Genomic DNA, 27,643 nt, shown 5'->3' on the forward strand with positions numbered 1-27,643 from the left:
CTTTGTCACTAATAAATTAGGTATACTAACAGCTGGTAAACTGAATCTGCCATGCACCACCATATCTTTTAAATTCCTTCCCCTCTTATATGAAAAGAGGGGCTTCTGTGGCAGAATTTCCACCAAAAATCTATCTTCTAACAAATACTTCCAATAATATTCTATCAAAGTCCTTATTTCCTCACTTTTGATGTTGTATACAGATACATAATAGATTGTATCTGCCTTATTTATATTCACCAAACCCAGAGCTGTTGGACATGTTACACTTAAAGAAATCCCAATCCCTCAGAGCCACACGGTCCAGGGATCTAAACCTTGTCATCACAATAAACAAAACATGCTGGAGGGATAGGTTCCTGACCCAGAGGCTCCCCAGACTCTGGAATAGATTGCCCATACATGTCAAGCAGAGTGCCTCTTTGGACCTCTTCAAAAGGAACCTTGACAATTGGATGGGAGAAAGGAAATTCACCCCGGGGATCATGTCAGTTGTCCTGCTAGACAGGTGTCCAGGGAAGTAAATAGTGTGGGAAGAAATGGCCAGGGAATTGTTACAGCTAGGCTTGTATAGGCCCTAGGGCTGATAGCCTAGTACCAACCTATGAACCTATGAACAAGACTTTCAGTCTTTCCATGTATGTCATGTTTTGGAAGCTCTGGATTCTCTTGGTTAGAAACCTCTGTGCAACAGGTATTCGGTGTGGTACATACAGAAGGGAGCATTGTACTCAGTGGTCTGATAAGTGCTGAGTACAAGGGAGCTATAACCTCCCTGATCTTGGATGCAATGCCCTTATTTATGAGATGCGCAATGTAGAATGCTTTTCTTACAACTATGGACACATGGTGATTGAAGTTTAGATTGCTATCAACCTGTGTTCTCAAGTCTTGCACCACTGAGTTTGAGCTTAGAAGGGTGCTATCTACATTATAATTAGCAGGGGCTACTTCTTTGCCAAAGGGGATAATGAGACATTGTTTTGTGGTAAGTTTTCATCTGTGAGTTGGACACCAGTCATTTATCTGTGTCAACCCTTTCTGTAATATCCTAACATCACTGGGTGACTCTATGATTGCACCCAGTTTACAGTCAGCTGCAAACTTGGTAAGACACAGGCCATTCACCTTCACCTGGACTTCAATGAAATAGATTCCAAACAGTAGAAGACCCAGCACAGATCCTTGTGGTACCCCACTGGTAACTGGTCTACTGGTGGAGGTGGACTCCCCAACTTTGACAGTCTGATTTCCGTCGGTGAGCCAGTTTGCTACCCATCTAATAATATATGGGTTAATCCCCAGCTGGGAGAGTTTCTTTGTGATACCTGAATGGGGGACTGTGTAAAAAGCCTTGACTAAATCAAAATAGGCAGTATGTACTGTTTTGCCCTCATCCAGGGCTTTGGTGACAATCTCAAAGACGTCACTAGGTTTAATAAGCAAGGTCTACCCTTGATGAAACAAAACTGTGGTCAGGTCAAGGGTATGAAGTTCACCTATGTCCTTCTGGATAAGGTCCATGATGATTCTTTTCATGGCCTTACAGATAAGGTTGGTTAGGCTTATGGGTCGATAATTTCCAGGGTCATTTGATAGACCCCATTTGTACAAGTTCTCAACTCTGATGGGACAAAGTCAGTTCTTAGGCTATAGTTAAAGAGAGTGCTGAGTGGTTCTGCTAGGTCTTGTTTTAGATTGTTTATTAAGCATCCTGAAATGTTCTCTGATCCCACATAGGCAGTGTTTTTGGTCTTAGAGAATGCTTGTATGACCTGTTCTTTGGAGATACTCAGTAGAGGACTAGTGTCAGGAATGCTTTGGGTTATGTCTGGTGGGGATGGGCAGGGGGTGAAGTTATTGCCAAATCTATCAGCTAGCAGGATGGCAATTTCTTCAGGTTCAGTTTGAGTGGTACTGTTCACTATAAGTTTGGCACACATTTGGGCATTCCCTTTTAGGTTTTGGACATAGCTAAAGAATAGTTTATGATTGTCTTTAGCTAGAGATGCTAATTTAGACTTATAACTAGCCTTAGAGGACTTAACAAGATATCTGACTTGCTTCTTCAAGCTGTGGAGGGTATTCTTCCTCTTTTGAGTAATCTTCCTCCTGTTCTTAGATGTCAGTTTCTTTCTTTTGCTGTATAGCTTATTTACACTTACAGTCCACCAGGATGTCTTTTCTTTTCAGAAAGACCTGGTTTTGTTCCTGTCGGGTACAGCCAAGTCAATGCATTTGTTTAAGTGGCTGTATAAGGCATTTGTGTAATCCTCCACAAGGAGTCATTGTTGGCTAAGTTGGCAGGGGCTTTAAAACTTTTTATAGTTTCATAGGTTCATAGGTAGGTACTAGGCTATTATCCCTAGGGCCTATATAAGCATAGCCAAAAAGGTACCCTGGCTTTCGCCACCCAAGAAAATAATTTTCCTGTGCCCCTGTCGAGCAGAGCCACATAAATGATCCCTGGGGTGAATTTCCTATTTCCCATGCAATCATCGAGACTTTTCTTGAAGAGTGCTAATGAGGAGCTCTGTTTGACATAGATAGTTAGTCTGTTCCAGAGTATGGGAAGTCTCTGGGACAGGAATCTATCCCTCCAGCATGTTCTGTTTATTGTGGTGGCAAGGTTTAGGTCCCTAGAGCGTGTAGCTTGGAGGGATTGGGATTTCTTTAAGTGGAGCATGTCCAACAACTCTGGGTTTGACATAGCTTTGTATGCTAGGCAGAGATCGCCTCTGAGTAGGCGATATGCGACAGAGTAAAGCTGGAGTTTTTTGAGACGGTCTGCATAGGGCATCTGTTTGAGGCCAGTAATCCTCTTTGTGAGTTATTTCTGTGGCCTTTCCAGTTGTTGTACATGTCTTGTGAGGTACATACCAAAAGGGGCGTTGCACTCTATAATGGGTCCAATGAGTGATGGGAACAATGACCTCTTTTTTTCTGGATGAGAAACCTTTTGTGATGAGGTGAGCCATGTAGAAGGATTTCCTGACCACTGTGGCGATGTGATTATCAAATGAGAGATTACTGTCCACCTGTGTCCCAAGGTCTCCTATCACACTTTCGGCATTAAGTAGACTACCACTTATGTGGTAGTTCATGGGTACAGAGTTTTTACCAAAGGGGATGACAATACACTTTTTGGCATTGAGCTTCAGGCCATGGCTTTGACACCAGGCATCTGTCTCAGTGAGGCCCTTTTGTAGTATGTCCACATTGTTAGTAATTTCGATTATGGCTCCTAGTTTGCAGTCATCTGCACACTTTGTTAGCCAAAGACCTTTTGTGTTAGTCTGTACTTCAGAGAAGTAGATACCAAACAGGAGAGGACCCAGGACTGAACCCTGTGGTACTCCACTTGTCACTGGTCTGAAGTCAGATTTGGAGTCTGCTACTTTCACAGTGTGGGTTCTGGCCATGAGCTAGTTGGCAACCCATCTTGTGACATAGAGATTTATACTTAGTTTAGTGAGCTTATCTATAATTACAGAGTGGGGGATGGTGTCAAAAGCCTTGGCGACATTTAGATAAGCTGTGTGAACCACCTTACTCTCATCTATGGCTTTGGTGACTGCTTCAAAGAAGTCAATCAGGTTTAGGAGACATGATCTGCCTTTTACAAACCTGAACTGGGTAGGGTCCAGTTCAGGTTTGTAAAAGGCATATACCATTGCTTAGTAAAAGGCATTATACCATTGCTTAGTAGGCAGTAGTTTGCTTTGGAGACATTTTTAAGTTTTTTTACTCATGTGGGGGTGTCAGGTTTGATCTTTACTTCAAATGAGACATATTTATGGTCTGATCTTACCAGGGAGGCAACACATAGGTGGTAGTGCAGTGACCTCCCATGTTGGTGAACACTAGGTCCAGGATTTTTGAAGCCCTTATGGGGGTGTGGACCAACTGTTACAAGGCATTTGAATTAACAAAGTCCAGGAACCTCATATCAGTTGTGGTTGTGCTCATGTAAGTCACCCAACTGATGGAAGAATAGTTGAAATCTCCCATGACCAAGGTGTTTAGCTGTATACTGAGTGACTCTAGCAAGTCCAGGTAGGTTTTGTGCTTCTCCTGGCTCATAGTAGGAGACCTGTAGCTAGTGATGATGTGGAGGGGTATTTTACCTATAGTTAATTGGACCTGGAATAGCTCAAGATAGTCATACTGTTTAATCAGTCTTGAGGTGTATTTGGATTTATTGAAGATGGATACACCTCCACCACTGGTTCTTTCATGCTCGTTTTGGGGTCTGACAGTGTGAAATGCATTGTAGCCTTGTATGGCTGGGGTGCTCTCAGAAGTCTTGAGCCAAATCTCAGTGACTACACAAATGTCACCGTCTTCCAAGGTGAGGAGTGCTTCCAGAGAGTGCAATTTACTGTTTAAGCTCCTAGCATTAAACAACATGACCATGAGTTTGTCTTTAGTGGATTTCTTTACGTCGGACGTTTTGTTGTTTGGACATTGCCTAAAAAAGGCACCATGGGGGAGGAGTGCATCTTTACCAGTATCCAAAAGCCTTGAGGAAACAGGTGAAGGCCATCTCTGGCAAAGCAGCATGGACTGTCAAGCATGTCTTCCCAGGCAGACAGATACTGGAGCCCCCTGGAGTGACACCAGAAGCTAAGCCAATTACTGAAATCAATCATTTTTGCCTGTATTTTGGCATCATCCTAAGTGAAGGTAGAATGCTGCTTAGGGCTTGGGACATACCTGCCTGGGACACATAATCTGAAGTTCGGTCATGTCTCTCTTCATATAGTCCAAAGAGATACATCTCAAGTCATTCACACCAACATGTATTATGACAGTCATAATCATACTTGCTGCTGAGTGACTTAAGCCCGTGCATGATTTGATGGATCCTGGCACCTGACAGATAGCTGACCATAACTTTCTCCTTGTTTAGCCTGGTGAGGGGGACATCTGTGTGTCTCACTATTGAGTCATCTATAACTAGAACATTAGGTTTTGAGGTGTTTTGCCTTGTTGAGACACTGATATGTGTGTTGTTATGTGCAGTGGTGGATTCTGTTCATGTACCACTATGTGTATGTTGTTTGTGCTTGGGAGGTCTCTAGTATTTTGTAGGCTCTTAGTGAGTACATCCGTGTATGTGGGTTTATGTGTCTTGATCTTATCTTGTGTGAGAGGGGATTTGTGAGTTGTGAGTGCTGACAACCTGTTTTATGTCTTATATATTGTTATGTGAGAGGACTGATTCTAATTTCATGATATAGTTACATCTGTCACATGCTGTGTTTGCTTGCTTTAGGAGCAAGTGGTTGTCAGTATGCATGAGGCAATTACTACATTGCCTCAGGATGCCCATGTCAATCAGGTTGGCTGGAGAAATGGTAGAAAACTGTCCGTCTATTATGGCAGGTATACATTCTTTCAACTAGTGGGGATGGGCTTGATGGACCAGGGTTTAATTGTGAGACTAACAAAGGCAGTTATTCTGTGGATGGCTAAGGGTGAAAGACTGCATTAAAGCCTCAGAACGTGCAACTGAGTTGCTCGCTAGGTAGCAATGCACGAATGCATTGCACATAGAGAGGCAGTGGAGCTAAGGAGGGTTCTGTAGCAGATATCAGGGGAAAATTGTGTTTCTAAGTGTTTGTATCTATACACGGCAGTGCTAAATCCCACAGTGCAGTCTGCAGCTACTCACGAACGCAGGGCTTAAACACACTCCTCTGAGTAGCAGACATACAGATGTGTGTCATCAACATAGCAATGATATTGTGATCTCTCACCAAATAGGGTCTCATAGAGGTAAATACATGGAGAACAACAAGGAACTCAGAATGGATCCTCGTGGTACACCACAGCTAAGAGAATAGGACAAAGAAAATCTAACCCTGAGACTTTTCTTTCTGCCCATTCAGGTAGTAGGAAGCAAACCAGTCCAAGACGTCTCCTGTAATGTCCCAGTAATGTTGAAGTCAGTTCAGAAAGCAAGCTTATATAGTAGCTAACCTTGTAAAATGCTGAGAATAGATATAACAGGGTCAGGACTGAGTGTAAGTGTTGATCCTTGTCATGAGGCTATCATTAAAGACTTTTATAAATACCATCTTTACCATTTCCCTACATATGATTGAGGATCAACTGATTGGGTTTTAACTGTTTGAACACAACTAGTCATAATCGCATTTTCCTGTAATTGAAGAATGCCCTCCTAAGCACAGCAGGATTGCTGTTAGTATAAGATCACTGTGCATTTTAATGAGAAGCTCCTCCATTTCCCATTCTTGTACAACCATGGAGTTAGTAGAGATAAGTTCATAAGGCATGGAGGGCTTTCTCCCCAGTTTGAGGTACGGAGGGGTTGTAATAGTATTAGTGGTCAACAGGTAGCACACTTGCCTTTGGTGCAGAAGGCTGTGGCTTCTATTCCCACAGCAGGGAGGTGGATTGCTGACACTGCAATCCAGTATAATTGGGGCTGCTGCACATCTAAATGTGTCATGCTTCAGATGAGATGTTAAATCTATAGCCCATCTGCCAAGTTGGTGGTAGCTCAGGTGGATGTAAAAGATCCCACAACATCTATCAAATAGAGTAGGGATCCTTTATTTATATGCAAACAAACCATCATATTTACAACACATTTGTATATTTACAAATATTTGCAAATGTACAAATATATAGATATACAAATCTATTTACACATATTCATTATTTCCTTTACAGTTATACTAAATTTCCATCCCTATTAGACCCACATTTTTTCCATAACTACCATCCGATTTTACTTAATATTGTTGCTAAAATACATTTATCATTAAACATAATTTAATTTATTCTTTAATTGCAGATAACCCATATAACATAAAATAACCTTTTATCTATTCTTTTAACATATTCTTTACTTTTGCTCCTATAATATCCGTATTTAATCATATCCATTTTTATTTATCCCTTTCTTTCATATCTTCCAAAAATCTTTTTTACATAGTTTCCCCATAACTTTTTCAATCTTTTACATTTCAAAAACACGTGTTCCATAGTTTCTTCTTCTTGACAATGTAAACATATTCTATCACTTTTCTTTTTTATACAGCATATTTCCTTTTACTAGCAATTTATTTATTACCAGTCTCCACAAAAAATCTTAACATTCTACTTTCTTATTATGCCATCTGTGTAGTATTTTTATAGCTTTTATTTTTTCATCTGTTAGATTTTCCCATGGTTTTACATAGTGATATTTTGTCATTCATTTTGATTCCTACTCAGAATATATGATTATATTAGTGAATTGTATAGCATGTATTTTTAATTTTGTGCTTGTATCTGAGATTGAAACAACATTTATCTCTGTACATTGTATATATATCATACTTTTATTTATAAATGTGGAGCTTTTCTCCCCAGGCCTCCTCTGAAAAAGGACATTTTGTCCAGTTGGACTTTCCCGGTAAACAAATGTAAAATAAAATAAATAAAAATAAAATCATTGCATTCTTTTACCATACTTTTCTATTTCATGAATTTTTATTTTCCACAAAAATATTTTGTTGTTAACATTTTATTTCTCTTTTACTCTTTTTTTACCATATCCGGGAATTTATCATACTTATATGTATACAGTTTTACTACTACTAATCTCTAATCTCTTATCTTTTTCATTTATCCACTTTAACACTTGTACAAATTTAATGAAGTAGCATATGCCATCGGGTTAATTAACACTAAACCTCCTTCCTCTTTATTTACATACAAAATTCTTCTTTTTACTGGGTTTAATCTAGAACCCTATATAAATGAAAAACAAATTACTGCAATAATTCATTTTCAAATACTTTTGGCAGCATAAATAGACTTTACTAAGTAGGCTATTTTCCCATCAGTACTAAATTTATCAAATAAACCATTTTCTAAATGATGATTTATATGTTCACTATAAAAGACAGGTTTGTTTTATTTCTTCTATTACTTTCCACATTGAATTCTACTTACATCTTTATTCCCAAATTTTATTGCTAACACAGAAATTTCATACATTGTAAACTATATGCCCCCTATCATTGTTACATCACCTAAACCTTTACTTTTCTTTTTATTTAAAGCCATCTCTATCATCTCTAGATACACATTTGTGCAAATTATTACTTCTTATATCCAATTTGTGTTTTTTTGCAATTATTATAATATCATCAGCATATTTTAACAGAACTGGAATTCTTAACTCTTCAGGTGTTATACACCCCACCTCTTTCATTTTGTAATTTATTTCACATACTATCACAATCATAACTAATGCAAAGAGTATACAACTCATTGGACATCCCTATCTTACACCACTCTTCATATGTACCTCTTGGCTTAATCAGCCATTTACAAGTATTTTTATTTTGTTGTTACTATATACTGTCATACATAATTTCCAAACTTTCTCCCTTATATTATATTATTTCATTATTACCCATAAGATTTCATGTCTAGTTGTATCAAATGCCTTATTAAGGTCTCCTATCATGATTTTTGCTTCTTCTTTTCTATGCATAACATCATTTACAATTTTTCTATCATTAATAATTATTGGAAACCCTTCCCCTTTATACTATATATACTATCTTCCATAACATTTTCCATTTTAATTTCAAATCTCTTTTGTATTATTTTCATAACGATCTTGTAATCATTATTATTTAATACTATCAGTCTCCATTTTAATTGTCTCCTATCTTCCTTTTTCCATATGAATTTAAGTATTCTACAACATAATTCATTTTATATAAAACCTTCATTTAACCATTCATTCAAAATATTTAAAAATATTTTTTTGCCAGTGCTTTACATTTTCATACATATCATACCCAATTCCTTCTGGTCCTGCAGTCAAATCTATATTTACTTGTCCTAATACTTTATCTAGCTCATTTAAAGAAATGTCCTTTTCCAATTCATTATTCTCTTTTTCTGTTAACTTTTTCACTTTCCATGTTTCTGCCTTCTATTTTCTTGAAACATTTGTACATATTGTACTACAACAATAAATCCAACCAGATGGAAAGGAGTACACACCAGCAAAATGATGAAAAACTTTATTCGACAAATAAATCACACCACATAAACGCTCTTCAGTAACAATGCGTTTTCGTCCACAATGTATTGTACTACACTATACATAATATTTTCCTGAGTTCTTTTTATTTCTCCTTTTGCATTTTTTATTTCTCTTATTACACTACCATTTTCCTTTACCAATCTGCTTAAGTAAATCAATGCCTCTTCTCTTTTCCATTGTAAAAAATATTTTGCTTATATAACAATTATTTTATTTTTCTTGATTTTCTTCATATAATTCTTTTTCTTTGTCAAACTTCTTTCTATCATTATGTTCTAAAACTTCCAGTGCATTGTTGTACATTCTTTTATATTTTTCTTTCTTTACTTTTATCACATCATATTCCCATTGTAAAAAAAAAAACATTTTTATATATTTTTAAATATCATCCACCATTCAGACGGATTTTTATAAAATGTTTTCACAGTAATATGATCTTCCCATAACTGTATTACTATACTCTTTCCTTCTTCATTCAATGCTTTCTCATTTATCCTTTTTTCCTTTGCCTATTTATATATATTTCTTCTTTTCCTTTATCTCTAGCTCTTTTGCAAGATGATCAGACAATCCTGTTTCAACTACCTCCCCTTCTCCAAAAATTAAACCTTCTGATACTATAAACATATATTTTAGTTTTATACATATATCTTTTGTAAGCCCATGAACTTTGTCCAAAAGTTTTAACTTATCACATCTTGCAACTTCTAACATTTTTCTTATATAATTTCCTTTCTTTTTATGCTTGACTCTTAAATCACAAGTAAAGTCTCGCTTTATTATAATATTTATATTTATCACTACATAGTCTAGAATCTGATGAAATAAGCTTTCCCTTTCTTAACAACTAGTATAAGCATATAATGTTTTAATTCTATATACTTGTTCTTTCCATTTCAAATCTGCATTGGTTAATCTTCCCATTTTGATAAAGTTAAATCTAATATCTTTATTGTATTTCTACATAATATGATTATTCCAGAACATCTCTCATTTCCCAGATTCCAGATTTTCTTTCCTCTCCATAGTTTGTCCTTTGCGATCTTTCTTCATTTGTTATAAATATTGTGTCTTATAATATAATTAATTGTACATCACATGTATTACACCACTCCAAAATCCCTTTTCTTATTATTATATTTTTAATACTATTCACATTTACAGAAATAAAACCTCTAAAAAATTCATTTTCCCTTTTGCTAAGATTCATGGTTTCATAATCTTATAGCTATTTACTAGGCTGTCTTTCTTAACAGGCCATTCTAAACCTAGTCAATTTCCCTCATAAGGTGAGAATCAAACACTGTACTTTGTGTCTGTGAGTCAAGCACCTTAACCATTATATTGACCCCTAATCATTAGCTGCATGTATTCTCTTTCATCCATTTCTTTTCTTTTTTTTTTCTTTTGTACTTATTCTTTAAATTTTCTTTTTCTTCAGTTTACCCTTTTACCAATAACATTCTTGTATTCCTTTTACTACCTCCTAATTTGCCATCTTCATCACTTATTTCAGAACATTCTTCTATGTCCTCTTTATTTATTTATTTTTTTGTCATTCATTTTTTTTTCTATTTATACTACTTCTAAAATTTCTTCTCTTTGATCATTTTCTTGTCTTTCTTTTTCCTTACTCTTATTTTGTTACATTTATAACATTTTAATTCACATTTTTGCATCATGCTCCACTTCCTCACAAATAAAGCATTTTCTTTTGTCACAGTTACTTATCAAATGTCTTTCTTTTCCAAAAAAAAACATGTTTTGGGTTGCCCCCAGTATTTTATGACACCCTTATTCCCCACCACATGCATCATGCTTGGTATATGTATATTTTTTCTCTTTCTATTTTTAACATAGCATTACAATCCAAGCCATCAGTCAATACAAACCCTTTTGTGATAAACTTTAGAAAAGTCCACTATGTCTTTACATATATTTTTGAAATGTCCTTTCAAAGTCTGTCTAACTCTTTCTGAAATTGTACTTGAATGTTCTTTTTTATTTCCGTGTTAAATGTTTGTATTACATAAAGATTCCATGGATTACAGTCTTTCTTTTTTTCATATTCTCCAAAAAAATTTCCATTGAAAAACAGTCTCCAATACAATGTCATAAAATGTCTCTCTGTTAATAAGAATAAATGCTCTTACTTAATGTGCTTTTATGCCCAAAGGCGCTATTAAATTGCCCCACACTTCATACATGTCCATTTCTTTAACTTCTTTACTTTGGTTCTTCTGTTTTTCATTTTCTTCTTCCTTTGTTTCTGTTACCCCCTTTTTACCTTCTTTTACTTTGCCTCCATATGTTTTCCTTTCTATCTCAGCTCTATTCTTCAGGTTTGTCTTTGCATTCTCCTTTTGTATTTTCTCCATAGTATTCCACAAGGAAATGCCTCTTTCATTTTTGTCTCACTTTCCATCACTATTTCTTTAATTAAATTATCCTGCAACCCTGCTGATGGGAGAGTTATAGTTATACATCCATCTTTTGCTGACTCATCTCCATCAAACAGATTCTTTGAAACATCTCCTCTGAATCCAGCACTCATTCTCCGGTCTCGATATTTGCTTTCTCCTTCATTTCTCTTACCACTCCATCATCTTCTTCTATCTCCATTTGCCTCCCTGTTTCTCTGGGCTGCCACTGTACATGGAATGGAATTGTGAAGTGCCCTCGCAAAATGGGTCCTACTCACAACAATGATAAGTAGGGAAAATTCCCTGATGTTCTGACCGAATACCAACTCAGGTCTCCGCTGAAAAGAGGCTACTAGCCTAGTGGGACTAACCTGGTCAATAAAGGATAAATATAATAAAAACACTCATGAAAGTCTTAGTGCATTATCTGGGAAATGTATTCCTCATGAGTCGTTCTTGAAAAATGTGTCTGCAAAAAATCATGCTTTGTTTATTCTTAGGAGACTCCCTCTCTGTACTTTGCCTAGATTACATCTAGACTGGAATAGATCACTGATGTTTTGCTTCTCAGATATGTATCCAGTCATATACCCACCTCCATCAGAAGAAACTTGCAAACAAATAAAAGGTTCTGGATAGGTCCGTAACTTTCATACCACAAGAATCTAACATACCCATTTTAAGGATGGGAATAACCAAGGCATACTTCAAAACAGATGAAAGTACTCCATCCATTATGGATGATACAGTAATCTGGCTAAAAGATCAGACACAGAGCATCCAGCAAGATATTACAAGCCTTGTAGGACAAGGACCTAATTGACAGGTAGTCATGTGCATACTTTAAACCAATGAAACACTCACACAAATTTCATGGCAGTGAAGAGTGAATGCCCAAGTCTAGTCATGAACTCCATAAATACAGTTTGTGAAATATTTGATCTGACTAAGGCAAACATTGGACCTCTGCAGCAAAACACTGAGTGACCAATTAACAATAATTTGCAGATAAAGTGAGTCAGTCTGGACTGAACAGCTCCCCACCACCACCATCCCAAACAGAGCAGTCCGTTGGCTTGCTGTTGTAGAGATTTCTCGGAAGACATATTAAGGCATCTTCTAGGCAGCCTCTTCCAGTTTAGCAAAGTGGTTATCCAGCAAAAGTTGTCTTTGAACAGTCAAGAATGATGATACCAGTGCCCAAAACTTTGACCAGCCTGTGTTCAGAGATTTTACCATAGCTGATGTGCTACAAAGTATACAGGATATATTTCCTCAGGTAGATGACAATCATTGGAAATGTGATGGGGAAGACAGACGTAACTGGAACCATATGTTTTAGAATTGTAATGAGTTGACAGACCTTAAAAATTCCTTATACAGTACTCTGTCAGAAATATAGGGTGAACAAATTGGTGTAACTAAGGAAATTATTTTTTGAGCTGGGATACAGGATCTGAGTTACCTAGACATAATAAGACTTTAATAAGTTTAATTTTGGGGGTTGCCAAAAACGATTACTAGAAAATGGAAATCAAAGTCTAAACCAACTATATTTGAAATAGCGAATATTGTAACAGAGATAAAAGAACTGGAAGTCGAATCTTTAGAGAAGAGTATGAGCAAATTGCATAGAAAAAAAATGGAAATTGTGAGAATAATACATGCAGAATAATGTTTGGGAGGTTTAAGGAAAAGCAGGAATTGATCAATTTATGTAATGTTGGCTTGATGATAAGTGTATATAAAAAATATATGTGATGTATAATGTTTGCAACTGTGAACATGTTAACATGGTTTCTGTTATTTTATATAACTCTATGTTTGCCTGTGTCTTAAGTGATAATTCAGTAAAGGTGTTAAAAAAGTATACAGGATATGCATGAGTTGGGTAAAAAGTTCAGGGGAATTCTTCAAGCCTTTATTATAGGTCATGATTAATTAATCTAAATCAAAAGTACTGTGCCCCTACAGCTGATGATATAAGACAGGAGCTAAGAGGTCTGAGATTATCTAACCAAAGCTCCTGCAATACACTAGTCTTTGGTAAGAGGATTCCATCTGGCATTAACTGAAATAAACCAGCTAGTGGTCTGACCATGAGACAGATTCTACCATCAAGTCAATGATCATGACATTGGTTTAGAATAACAAGTATAAAATAAGAACTTGTCATAGATTTGGGATGCATGGATAGGCTTAAAAAGGCCTTAATGGACATTAGCCTAGTATATACTTATGAACCTATGTCAATACATGGCAGAGGTATCTAAACTAACCTAAATCAGTTTTAATACATAAGAATTATTTTACAAGAACCACAAACTCCTCATCAGCCCTGATATGTAGGCAACTCAAGTTCAACCATTTCAACAAAATTGCCACTAACTAAATGAGGAAATCTGTGAAATCTTGAAGGAATCTTCTTACAGTGATTGATGGGTAACAGATTAGGAAGTACTTGTAGTTTCTTCCAATACCCATGATGAAGTCAAAAAGAGTTACTGAGCTCCACCTCTCATCTCCCATATGAAGCTCCTCCCATCATGTAAACCAAAGGTACTAACTCTAAAGTCACATTGTCTCATAGACACCAGTAATACTTGATTTATTGGAAAACAAGTTTGTTTGTTTGTGTCTTTCGGCTTTTCCCGGTTAGGGGTCGCGACAGCATAAATCCGGCCCGCTAATGATTGGTAGTTGATTTTTACTTACCGAGTTACCAGCCCTGATGCACAACCTTCAACGAAGGCAGGCCCATTCACGCATGTCTCCACGCAGAAGACGCTCTAGCTGTGAATCGAACTGGACAGCGTCGTACTGTGAGGCGACAACGCTATATTTCTTCTATTTAAATACTGCACCCTGAGAGTAAGTATATTTCATTTCCAGGTAAGTTAGGGAATAGCCTCTAAAATGGGATGTGCAGAGGTTGCATCTCCATTTTAAAATGTTTATTTATGTATATTATTTAAAATCTATTTTCTTTTTAATTGTTTTTTTATTATTATTATTTCTGATACTTTATTTTATATTTATTTTCCCTTTGACTCTTTATCCATAAGTTTTTTTTTCAGTAGTATAACTCAAAGCTGACTACTGGATAATTAACTACCAGTCATGTATCTTTTATAATTATTGTGTCTGAATTACTAGAATTACACGTTCCTTTGGTTTTTAGTCTCTTTCAGGGCATAACTTTATAACCCCAAAAGACATACTGTCACTTTACAACTCTACAAGGTAAAACAGGCAGGATAATATGTGGAACCCTATTCCGTAGCTTGAGAGATATTATTTATTTTTATTTATTTTATTTTTATTTTCAGTTTGATTACCGGGGAAGTCCACTATTGATGGATCTCAAATGTTTTGTACGTGGTATGAACCTTAAAGTACTGTTTAATGGTGGAATATGTAATGATAAACCACCTTTCAAGTTGTTAAGTGTGTTTAACCCCCCCCTCCACCCCACTTTACAGTTATTTGAGTGTGCTTGTGAGTTGGATTTTAGACACCTGTTTAAGAACATCGGATGGTTTGATGCTAATAGCAATATTACATCTGAACAAAGAACTTGTTTGAAAAACCTGTGTAACTCACCTATCAGAGTTATTAAGCCAGATAAGGGTGGGGGGTTGGTTATCCTAGACAAGGCTGACTATGTTTCCAAAATGCTCAAAATTCTGGACTCTCCAGCTTATGAGAACTCTTCTGTGAATGAGACCACAGGTCAGTATAATAGAATAAAAGGTTATTTGAGAGACCTATTTATTGAAGGGAAGATAGATATTGATACCTTTGATTACATCAACATACCCTTCCCTAGAGTTCCCATCATGATCGGGATCCCTAAGATACATAAAAACTTAGAGGATCCCCCCATGCGAGCACTAGTGGATGGGAGATGTTGTATTACCCATCCTAGTGCCAAGGTGGTTGACCACATTTTAAGTAAATATCTTAAGACACTTCCTCAGATATGCAAAGATTCGTGGTCCTTCCTTAAAGCTATCAACACTATTCCGTTTAGCCCTTCCTACAGCTTCTTGACCATCGATGTGGTAGATTTGTACACCTCTATACCACATCTTGAAGCTGTGGAATGGGTGGAACTTATGTTGATAGATATGAAGGCCCCAAAGGATGAGATTTATGTGGTCACCACTTTACTTGACATTATCTTGTCATCTAACTTCTTCATTTTTAACAACGAGCATTATATCCAGAAAAGGGGTATTGCTATGGGTTCACCATGCGGAGGTAGTGTGGCGAACCTAGTGGTGGCCTATTGGGAAAAGAACTTCCTTTTTGAACATCCTCCCTTTAAAGAGGCCTCAAAATTTTACACTAGGTTCTTAGATGATGCATTTGTCCTTCTTGATGGGAACTCTGATACGGCTACTAACTTAGTGAATTACATGAATGAATCATGTCCTTTTCTAACATTCACTCACCACTTTTCAATGAATGAAGTTGAGTACTTAGATGTTAAACTTGTTAAGGACACTCAAAACAACTGCTTCTGTTCTAAGATCTTTAGGAAGAATACCTATTGTAATGCCTTCCTTCACTTCTCTAGTAACCACCCCTTGAATCAGAAGAAGTCCATCTTCAAAGGTCAACTAGTGAGAGCAACACGTATGTGTAGCACCCTTGTTGATTTTGAAGAGGAGTGTAGTACTCTCAGAAACATGTTCCAAAACAGAGGTTACCCTATCGATTTTTTGGATAACCTTATAGATGAGGTCTCTTTCAAAAGAAACACAGGGTTTTACCAACCACTTTTACAGGGCGCTGTTCAGAGAAATCACCAAAACTCTACTGAATTGGTGATAGACTTGGGTGAGGATGTGGGAAACCCCCTTTCGATTGAACACATTAACACAGACCAGAGTTCTAGACCCCCAGCTGCCGATTTTAAAAATAGGTTTATTCTTACCTACAACAAACACATTCCTAGTATGTGTGGTATTGTTAAGAAAAATTGGGAGTTCATTACAAACAACACCCACCTTTTTGAAATCTTGGGTGCTTTTCCTGGTTTTACATTTAAAAGAGGTAAGAACTTGAAAGAACTTTTACAAAATGAAAATACATCTCTTGGGGTGTCCAGACAGACTGGCACATTCTTGTGTGGGTTCTGTAACTGGTGTAGGCTTCTAAAAACAGGGAATTCGTTCATGATTAGGGGTGAAAAATTTTACATCAGACAGAAGTTCTTTTGTGATTCTAAGTCGATCATCTATATTGCGCTTTGCAACTGTTGTCCGGCATTTTATGTTGGAAAAACGGACCGCAGACTGCGTGACCGTGTTTACCAACACAATTATGCCATAAAAAATAAAAAAACGGACAACGCTCTTTCTAAACATGTACTAGACAACATAGGGCATAGCTTTTCCTTTATGGGAATTGATGGAGTGAAGGTTGGGGTTAGGGGGGGTCCCCAACCACTCCTCCTTGAACTAAAGGAATTAGAATGGCAGTTATTATTAAATGCCTTTTCTCCACCTGGTTTAAATGACCTGTGTAATATTTCCATCATTTTAAAATATAAAAGTTACCTTAGAAATTGACACCACCTTTTTGGTTAATGAAATTTCAAAATTTATAGGAAACTTTATATATATATAAAACAACCCTGAGGAAAATTCCTCGAGGAAAAAGCTGTTTTGGGGTATCACATCTCAGTTTCTCGTGTGTACAGCTAGTCCATCAGCTTGTTTGGGTATGGGTTTTTCATAAAGAAAGTGTTTAAACTGTTTATAAAGAAATTATTTTGTTTTAACTTCTTAAGCATTTCGAGTATTTGGGATCGTTAATGTTCTTCATTTAGTACGGGTACCATTTGAGGCTAATACCAAATGTACGCTTTCACTAATATTAAGTATATAAAGTACCCGGTTAGGGGTATTAATATGTGTTTAAGTGAGATGGTAATAAAATATTCTTTTTTTATATTTTTTTATTTCTTTTAAAACTTTTGTTTTTAAAAATGTTCAACTTGGTATTGTGCAGGATATGACATCATGTATATGTTGTATAAAAGTGAATTGGCGCTCTTTTTGTATTGTCTGAGGAAGCTCTTGGTTTTGGCCAGGAGCGAAAACGTTCTTATTAAAAATACGTTTACTTTGATTTGACTTGGAGTTTTGGCTTGCCTACTTTGTTTGTTTATCATAGACACCAGTAATACTTGATTTATTGGAAAACAAGTTTGTTTGTTTGTGTCTTTCGGCTTTTCCCGGTTAGGGGTCGCGACAGCATAAATCCGGCCCGCTAATGATTGGTAGTTGATTTTTACTTACCGAGTTACCAGCCCTGATGCACAACCTTCAACGAAGGCAGGCCCATTCACGCATGTCTCCACGCAGAAGACGCTCTAGCTGTGAATCGAACTGGACAGCGTCGTACTGTGAGGCGACAACGCTATATTTCTTCTATTTAAATACTGCACCCTGAGAGTAAGTATATTTCATTTCCAGGTAAGTTAGGGAATAGCCTCTAGAATGGGATGTGCAGAGGTTGCATCTCCATTTTAAAATGTTTATTTATGTATATTATTTAAAATCTATTTTCTTTTTTAATTGTTTTTTTTATTATTATTATTTCTGATACTTTATTTTATATTTATTTTCCCTTTGACTCTTTATCCATAAGTTTTTTTTTCAGTAGTATAACTCAAAGCTGACTACTGGATAATTAACTACCAGTCATGTATCTTTTATAATTATTGTGTCTGAATTACTAGAATTACACGTTCCTTTGGTTTTTAGTCTCTTTCAGGGCATAACTTTATAACCCCAAAAGACATACTGTCACTTTACAACTCTACAAGGTAAAACAGGCAGGATAATATGTGGAACCCTATTCCGTAGCTTGAGAGATATTATTTATTTTTATTTATTTTATTTTTATTTTCAGTTTGATTACCGGGGAAGTCCACTAGGCCTAAAAGTGCCCGTTTTCAGTGGAGGCCAGGTGAGAAAAGCTCCGTAAGCAATACAAATACATTAAAGGTTACAAAATGTTAAAGAAAAATACAAGAATAAAATTCATACAATCAGTAATGCAAATGCATAAGATGTAAATCAAACAATGCAGCTAATAGGTAATAGAGAACACCTTTTACAGGAGTTCCAAATTCAAAACAACATGATACTAATGTCTGTAGCAATAGGAATTTTTTATTTATTTGTTTTTTTTACATTGGTGGTACAGATATATACAGTATTTACAATATGTAGTATTGAGGAAGAAATTCCATATTCAGAGAAAGACTGCTAAGTCTATTTTAGGAGAATAGTAGAGAAATGCAAGCGATGTAGAACAGTCGATGGGGTATTCACTGGAATTTATGTAGGGTGGAAGCAGGAGCAGTTCCATTTGGATGATAGATATAGGAATAGTTGGGTCTTGAAGGATTGTGAGTTGGGTGTAGTCCTGAGAGAAGGAGGAAGAGAGTTCCATTTCTTACCTAGTGAGAATGAGAGAAGTAGTTTGGGACATTTTGGTTTGTGAATGGAGACTAAGTTTTGGTGTTTGGATCTCAGAGATCTATTTGGGATGTATGGAGGAAGGATATTTGTTAAGGCTGGGCATTTTTCAGGGTAGAATATTAATTTATGAGCTGTAGTTAGTTGGCGGTAGTCTATGTGGCTAGAGAGTTCTAGGCACTTCAGAGATTGTAGGGAAAGGCAGTGGTGAGTTGAGGTTTTAGAATTAGTGGCAAATTTAGAGATCTTATTATAGCAAGTTTCAAGTTTGGAGATGTTAGAAGAGGACAGATTAGTTAAGAGAGGAGCACCATAAAGTAGTGCAGGTAGAAGGTAGGTAGTTGCCAGGGTATGTCTAGAGGAGTTGGTGAGAAAGTGGTTATTCCTATAGAGCATACCTAACTTTTGGTGGGTTTTCTTTATGTTTTGGTGAATGTGGATGTCAAATTTAAGATTTTTGTCTATAGTAATGCCAAGAAGTTTTGCGGAGGGGATGACTTCTATAGCAGTGTTGGTTTGACTTAGGACTATGAAAGCGTTTTTGTCAAAGGAGAAAGCCCTAGTGGGGGGGGGGAGTAGAATTTTAGATTTGTTAGAGTTGAGGGAGAGATGATTTTGTTGCATCCAGTTCTCTGTAGTGGAGAATGCTATTTGGGTTTTGGTTAGTAGTTCAGGTAGGTTAGAGGTGGCACAGACTAGGGAAGAGTCGTCAGCGTATTGGATGACTGTTGTATCGGGGATGGCAGAGTGGAGGTTATTAATAAAGATGTTGAAAAGTAAGGGTCCAAGGACAGATCCCTGGGGAACACCAGTTGGTGTTGGCAAGAAGGAGGAGATAGATTTCTTCCATCTGACGGCTTGAGATCTGTCGGATAGGTAACTGGAGAACCAGGCTAGAGTAGTGGGGGAGAGATTAAAGTTGGTGAGATGTGAGGGAAGGTGTTTATGGGAGATGGTGTCAAAAGCTTTAGATAGATCTAGGAGTAGTATGAATACTAGTAATCCAGAATCTCAAGCTCGATTGACAGTTTCTAGGAAGGATATTAAGACAGTTATGGTGCTATGGCCAGGGCGAAAGCCATGTTGGGTGGGTGTTAGGAGGTGATTCTGGATTAAGAACGGCATAAGTTGGTGGTGAACACATTTTTCTAATATTTTGGATATTGGGGAGAGAAGGGCGACTGGACGGAAATTGGAAATGTTTCTGTTTTTGCCACCTTTGTGAAGAGGTAGGATGTAGGCTGAGCGCCAGAGTTTGGGTACATAAGACTCTTTTAAGGATCTGTTAATGAGGATACTGATAGGGAGAGCTATGCCTTCTGGAGCACATTTGAGGAAGGAGGAGGGTATAATGTCAGGGGCATTGGAGCAAGGCTTTAGTTTAGATAAGAGCCTTTTTATAAAGATCGTTGAAACTGGTTTGATCTGGAAGTTAAGGGGGCAGTTGTTAGTGTTATTGGGAAAAAGGGAGGGAGAGTTGGGAGGATTGTTTTTAGGGAAAGTTTTAGTGAGCTTAGTTTTAGATTCAGTAAAGAAAGTGTTAAAGTGAGAGCTCAGTTCCAAGTCTGTTAAACTAGGGTCAGGGCAAGGGTTATTCCTGGACCCTGGATGCAGAAGGGAATTGACTGAATTCCAGAATTGTTTTGGGTTTTTCCTGTTGTTGGTTTGTAGTTTATTATAGAAGTTTTTTTTGTCTATGGAGATTAATTTCTTTACTTGGTTGCGGAGTTGGGTATACTGAAGTAATGTGGAAGACTTTTTTTTTTTTGGTAAAGCTTCCAGGATTTGTCCCTGTGGTGCATGCTCTGTTTTGCCTCTCTGGAGAGCCAAGGAGCAGGATTGTCTTTGACACGTTTGTTTCTTAGAGGGGCTAGGGAGTTGAGAGTATTTAGGAAGACAGAGTTAAAGTGTTCTATGGCGTCGTCAAGGGGGAGAGAGTTTAGAATTTTCCAATTTATTTGTTTAAGAATGTTTGAGAACATTGTGGGGTTGAAGTTGCTAAGATTACAGGTTTGAATGTAGTGGTGTTGATACTGAGTGGAGTTGGCTGAGCGGTGAATGAAGGCAGGGAGATGGTCGCTGAAGGAGTTGGGGACAGTGCCAGAAAGAGTTATTTTCTTTGGGTGAGAGACTAAGATCCAGTCTATGATGGAACCAGGGGGATGGTTTTTATTAGGATGAGTTGTTGAGTGGATTACTTGGGAGAAGTTGTAGAGGTTAATGGACAAGGAGGGAGAAGGTGTATTGATTTTATTCTAGTTAATGTTAACGTCACCAAGAATGTAGGTTTCATATCTAATTTCAGAAGAGGCACAGAGAAGAATGTTTTCTAGGGTAGAGATGTTGTGACCTGGGGAGATATATAAGGAAATTATGCGGATGTTTTTATGTTTATTGAGTCAAAGGAAGCTTGCAGTTATTTCAGTATTTTTAAAATGTGGGGTTGGGATTTGAAGGGGGATTAGGGAGAGAAGGTTAGAGTAGATTAGAGCAGAGCCTCCACCTTTTTTATCTAATCGGTCACTTCTAAGGATGTGGAAACCAGGGGGTAAGAATTCAGAGTCAGCAATATGAGGTTTTAGCCAAGTTTCAGAGATAGCTAAAATGTCCGGTTGGTTATGGTTAATCCAGGCTTGTAGTAAGTGAAATTTGTTGTTTATGCTCTGGGCATTCATAGTGAAGAATTTAAGAGTGTTAGCAGAGAGAGTAGAAGGAGTGGAAAGGGGGAAAGGATTAATTGTGGTAGAGGAAGTAGGGGGAAGGCGGCCAGGGTTAATTGTAGTAGGAGAAGGAGGAGGGAGGAGGGAGTTATTGGTAAAGAGACAGGGTCCGGGATTGGGATGAATATCTCCGGATAAGGCTAAGACAGTGCAGGAGAGAACTTTTAGTCTTATAGGTTTGCGTGGTAGGGAATTGTTAGGGGGTAGTGGTAGTTTATGGAAGAAGGTTTTAGTTGTGGAGGAGAAATGTTTGGGATGGAATAGGTGTAGTGTGTTAGGAGGAATGAGGGAGGAGGATATGGAGTGAAAATGAGTAGATGGAAGTTGGGGAAGGTAAGTACAAGGGATTATTTGAGAATGTAGCAGGAATGGAGGAGAATTGGAAGAGTAAGAAGTAGCATGAAGAAGAGGAATTAGAAGTATGAGAAGGGCGAGAGGGACTCGGAAAGTATAGAGGATGTAGGAGGGCATACTTAGATTAGGGAGGGGTAATGTAGAGGAACTGTAGATAAGAGGATAGGTTGGTAGATGAGGAGAGGAAAAGAAGAAGAAGATAAAGGAAATTATTAACAGGAGGAGAAGTGGAGGTAGAGGAGGAGTGGGAAAGAAGAAGAGGGGGAAAGAGATTATTAACAGGAGGAGAGGTGGAAGCTGAGGATAGAGATGACTATAGGATACTAGAGTGGGAGGAGTAGAGGAGAAGGAGTGGGAGGGGTAAGAAAGAGAGGGCTAAGAGTAGTTAATTAATATGTGGGAGGGGTAATAAGGACAAGAATATGATTAGTTAATTGTTATGAGTGGGAGGAGTATGTGAAGAATAAATGTAGAGGTGCAGGGGGCGGGTGGAATATGGGGGCAGGGTAGGGGAGCGGAGTGAGCCCGCAGGGCAAATGGAGCGGGAAGAGCCAAAGAAAGGAGAGTATGAGGAAAAACAACAATCAGTAAGTGTGAGATCCAGAAGGTAAGTTAGCAATGATATGTGTGAGTTTGAGGGACTTACAGAGTGGAACAGAAGAGGGTGGATGTATAGCAAAGGATAGTAGAGGAAGGAAGAGGCTTATGAAGGAAAGGGAGGGGGTGTTTATAGAGGGAGAGATGAGTAGGTGGTTCAGGGACAGAAGCAAGTGAGTAAGCAGTGGGGGAGATGTCCAGGAGCAGTGTAGGAGAGCAGGATAAGAGAGGAAGTAGTAGTAGATACAGTAGGTTGATGGAGGAGCGCCACCTGTTGGGCAGTCTGTATAATGCGACAAAGTCGCCAGAGGGAGATATTAGGTTAAAGGAAGGAGGGGGCAATCATAGTTCAGGATGGGGGGAATAGAAACTAAGAGTGAGAGTAGGGACTATAAGGAAACAAAAGAGAATGGGAGTTTGGCTGCTGGTTGACCTGGCAGGGAGTCGCTCGGCTACCTGGTAAAAGATTATGTCTTGGCTCTATATATCACAATAATGTTGATGCATTGCACGTACTTTCACTAAACGTCCTTGCTGGGAGTAATTTTCGTGGAGCGAAAGCAATTACAGTGGGTTCCATTAGAAATCGCGAACATTCAAAAGTTTGAGCCTCATATGGTCGACACCATATGAGCGAACATTTGAAAGCTCGCAACTTTCAATGGAGATCGCCGTAGAGAATATTTCCCTTTACTTTAATGTAGTGCGATCTTGGAGTTGGTATATTTAAGTAGTGGGGGGTGTGAGGGGTGCAGGGGTTCAGGACATTTTTTTTGTTTTTTTTTTTAATTTTTTATTATTTGTTCGAAGTTTTAAAACTTCACTCATATGTCATCGATCATATGAGAATCGAAGCTTTAAATCTTTGAGCATATAATATAGACCCATTACAGCTATGTGTTGTAAAACTAGTAGTACTGCAGTGTCAGATGAAAGTTACAGCCAGTGTTTTAGTAGAATCATACTGATTTTGCTATGAATTTCTTGAAGTCTATATAGATTTTCAACTATGCTAATAGTCTTTATAAAACGTCAGTAGTGTCACTGGCTCAACTGTTAGCAGACTTTCCTTTGCTGCTAGAAGATTGAAAGCTGTGGGTTCTATTCCCACACCAAGTACTTTTAATAATTGTCATTGCTGACACTGCTGTGCAGCATAAGGAGGTGTTGCACTCCTAAGACTGCCTTCCTTTGGATGCAATGTTAAACCAAGCTCCCAGCTGATTGAGTTGGTGATACTCATGTGGATGTGAAAGATCCCACAGACCTTATAGAAAAAAGAGAAGGGGATGTTTCCTGGTGCTCTGGCCAAATTTCTCCTACCTAGCCAGTATGTATACCACCTCAGGTCTCCCCTGAAAAGAGGATACTGGCCTAGTGGGACTAACTTAGTCAACAAAGACTAAACAAATAAAAAGTGAAATAAAAAAAAACACATGGAGGCTATTTTCTTTCTGTTTTGAAGACTTGAATTGCAATAAAGTGGGATTAAAGTATTCAGTGTCTGTGGATCAGGTAGCAAAAATTAAAAAACTTGTTCTGTTTTTGGTAAAGCTGAAGTACACATAAGCTTCACTGAGGTAGGACCAGTAAAACAAATGTGTACAGTCTTATTAATGTTCATTAGTGATGGAAAGGCAAATCAAAATGATTCCCCTGCATAACAGTTATTTTAATCAACAGTCATGTTTATAAATATTAGAATTCTGTTATGGTGTGTGATAGTTTTTGATCCATTTAGAATTATCTGAAGAAGTCATGTCTCTGTGTTTCCATATGATTTAAAAGTGAAATGAAAAAGAGGCACCTTTTGCACTTAATCTGCACTTTCTATCATGTTTGTGCGAAATAATCATGTTTATGGTATCTACAATGAGAAACTAAATAAAACTACAGAGTCAAGAACTCTGAATTTGAAGATCATTCTGATATGATTTATATTATTGTTTTTTACCTTTTCTGAAAATGAGCTAACATTGTAACTCAGTTAACCAAACAAACAGCTGTGCAGAATGAGAGCTCATTAGAACAATTATTAAAGATCTGTTTTAAGCAGTTTACAGGTCTAACTTTTAAATACGTTTATCACAAAATTACAAAGGAAATGCTTAAATAAATGATGATTTTTTTTTCTACATACAGGACACAAACAGTTACTGTTAAGAGTGTCTGGTAGTCAGCAAAGATAATTAACACTATTTGCTATTGAGCTTCATCCTGTAGTCAAAGGTTTGATTCCTTTAGCTTCCTTTTGCCTATTGTGGGATTCTAAGCATATCACTTAATTGGACAATGCTCACAGGCTGAGCCTGAAAAGAACTACTCAGATCAGTTCTCTATACTGGTTCACAAATAAAGAAGTAATCACTTTCCCTTTGTTACCACCACATTCAGTTTGCATGTCAGAATGTGATGCTTCTAAGGAATGGATGAATCACCAGAGTATGGAGGAGGAAAAGCTTTTTTTTTCCTCCAGAAGATTTAAGCTTTAATTATTCAATGGAATTTATGTACGAACAGTTTGAATGGTCTAATGAAGAACTTGGAAAAGGCAAATGTTTTATAAGCTGGTTGGTACTCTGCCTGAATATGATATTTATATCTCTCTGCAACACTTCCTTGGACATTTTTTAAGCATTGAAAGAAACTGTGTTGTTGAATCTTACATAATTCCTACAGGGTTAAATGTTCTTGCACATATTATATTGTTTCTAAGGCATTTCTGAAAATTACGTTTTCTTCTTTATGTAAAGATAGCAAGAATTTAAATTATATTGTTGCTCTTGCTGATAACATTCTAAACATTATGATAGCACTGCTAGGAAGATGTTTTCTTTTAATGATATGGCTCTTAATGTTTTAAAGTTTTTAATGTTTTTAAAAGATTTCCAAGACAGAAGAAGTGTCTGAGACCCTTCAGGAACTGTCACTTGATAACGTTATTCACGTGCATCTTTAGAAGCAACTACTGGTGAAGTAATTCTACCTCTTGTGTTAAATGTTCTACATTTGGAAATCCTGTTAAAATGCTGGTTAATTACAGTGGCAGTTCATGATTTCTGAAAACTAATTTTCCAACATCTGCTGAAGCATAAAGTGTATGGTTTATGAGTAATCAAGAAAAATAGGGAAGAACGAGTCTAAATTTTGTTAAATTATAATGTGGTGAAATGTCTATCTAGTAATGTACTATGGTAATCTATTGACTGACTGCAACTCATTTTATTGAGATAAAAGGGGGTGAACTCTCAGTGATTGTTTTCATTTGGTTATATTTAAAGCAGTTTTTGGCATCTTGCAAATGGCCTTTGGCTACTCCATAGGCCTTTCCTTATTCACTGGGTCTATCAATCAAACCCACATTAGCCACCTTTGCAATACCTCTGACTCATGTTTAGGACCAGTGAGGAGAGCAAAGGTTGTTGAGGCAGCACCGTACTGCTAATGAAGGTCATCCTAAGGCCAGACCCTTCCACATGCATATACACATTCCACTCCCAAAGGTAGGTCTACAATGAACTCTATTGCATTTTTTGCATGCCTCCCCACTCATGATTCAGCTGGATCCCAGACCGTAGATACAACACTCATCTCATGCCCCCCAGGCTCCACCAGAGATTAGTCATGAAGGTGCACCCATGTGCAAGGCCCTTCACTCCAGAATGTACAGGCCCATCCGCCTAGCCTGTGCTATCAAGCACGCAAGTTACTAATCAAACTAATCTCACCTGGGCAGTAATCAAGGCTTATCTCTCTACATCACTGATACAGGCAATGCTTGTTTTGTTACAGACATTGTGTTAACATATTTATACTGACTGCAATTATGGGCAAATCAGAGAAACAGGAACAATCAAAAGTTACTGAAATGAGCATTTCTCACTACTATGAAGCTGTGCAGCCTTGGAATTAGTCTGCTTAGAAACAGAGGGTACAAAGGAAAAGCCTTCATTCTGGAGTATAGGAAGTTGGAGGACCTCCGCAAAATACCTTCTTAGTTTATATGTTTGTTTAGTAGTTTGAGGCTGTAGTTTTAGACTAGTTGACTGCCGATTATTTGCACTGTTGATGACTTGGTTACAGTTCCTTGGGTCTCAACAAAATGAGACCCAAATAACCATTATGGACCTTGATGCTACATTCTACAATATTTAATGCATCTACTTCATAGCAAAATTGTTCATATGTTTTCTTATTTGCTGACTGGGTAAGCCCACTGGAGAAATTGAGCACAAACCACAGGAACAGATACATCCACAAAAAGAAAATAAGCCATAAAACCATACACCTTAATCAAAAATTAAAATATTAAAAGATGCACTAAAATACTGAAGTAAATGCTTTGTCTTATTAGAACATATTAAAGACTTTATCAGAGTTAAAATTCCTTAAAACACATGTGTTTAAATAGCTGAAACTCACCAATGATAAAACAGACTGCATTAAAGCAAAGGAATAATTTAAAGATACAGACATCACCTAACATGATCGCCTCGAGGAGATGGTGAACAATAAAATACATAAATAAAAGCTAAGGTGCTAATGTGTGTAAATTAAATATATAAAAATAATATTAGGTGTACATACATTTTACAATAAGAATACTGTATAGATAAACTATAATGTTGTTGTGTCTTTCGGCTTTTTCCCGGTTGGGGGTTGCCACAGCGGAACTCCGGTCCGCTAATGATTGGCAGTAGATTTTTACGTGCCGAGTTGCTGGCCCAGACGTACAATCTTCAACGAAGGTACACCCATTAACGCATGTCTCCACACAGAAGACGTTCTAACTGAGAATCGAACAGGACAATGTATTACTGTGAGACGACAATGCTACCGCAGCACCACCACCGCAGTAGATAAATGTAAAAATCTATAAAACTATTTAAAATTACAAAAAGGTAACACAGGTTAAGATCCTTCATTTCAACAGTGTATAGGAAAGATACATTTTCTAAACTATATCTA

Source organism: Protopterus annectens, chromosome 2.part1, assembly GCF_019279795.1.
Source record: "Protopterus annectens isolate FY-2018-M chromosome 2.part1, PAN1.0, whole genome shotgun sequence".
Lineage (NCBI taxonomy): Eukaryota > Metazoa > Chordata > Ceratodontiformes > Protopteridae > Protopterus > Protopterus annectens.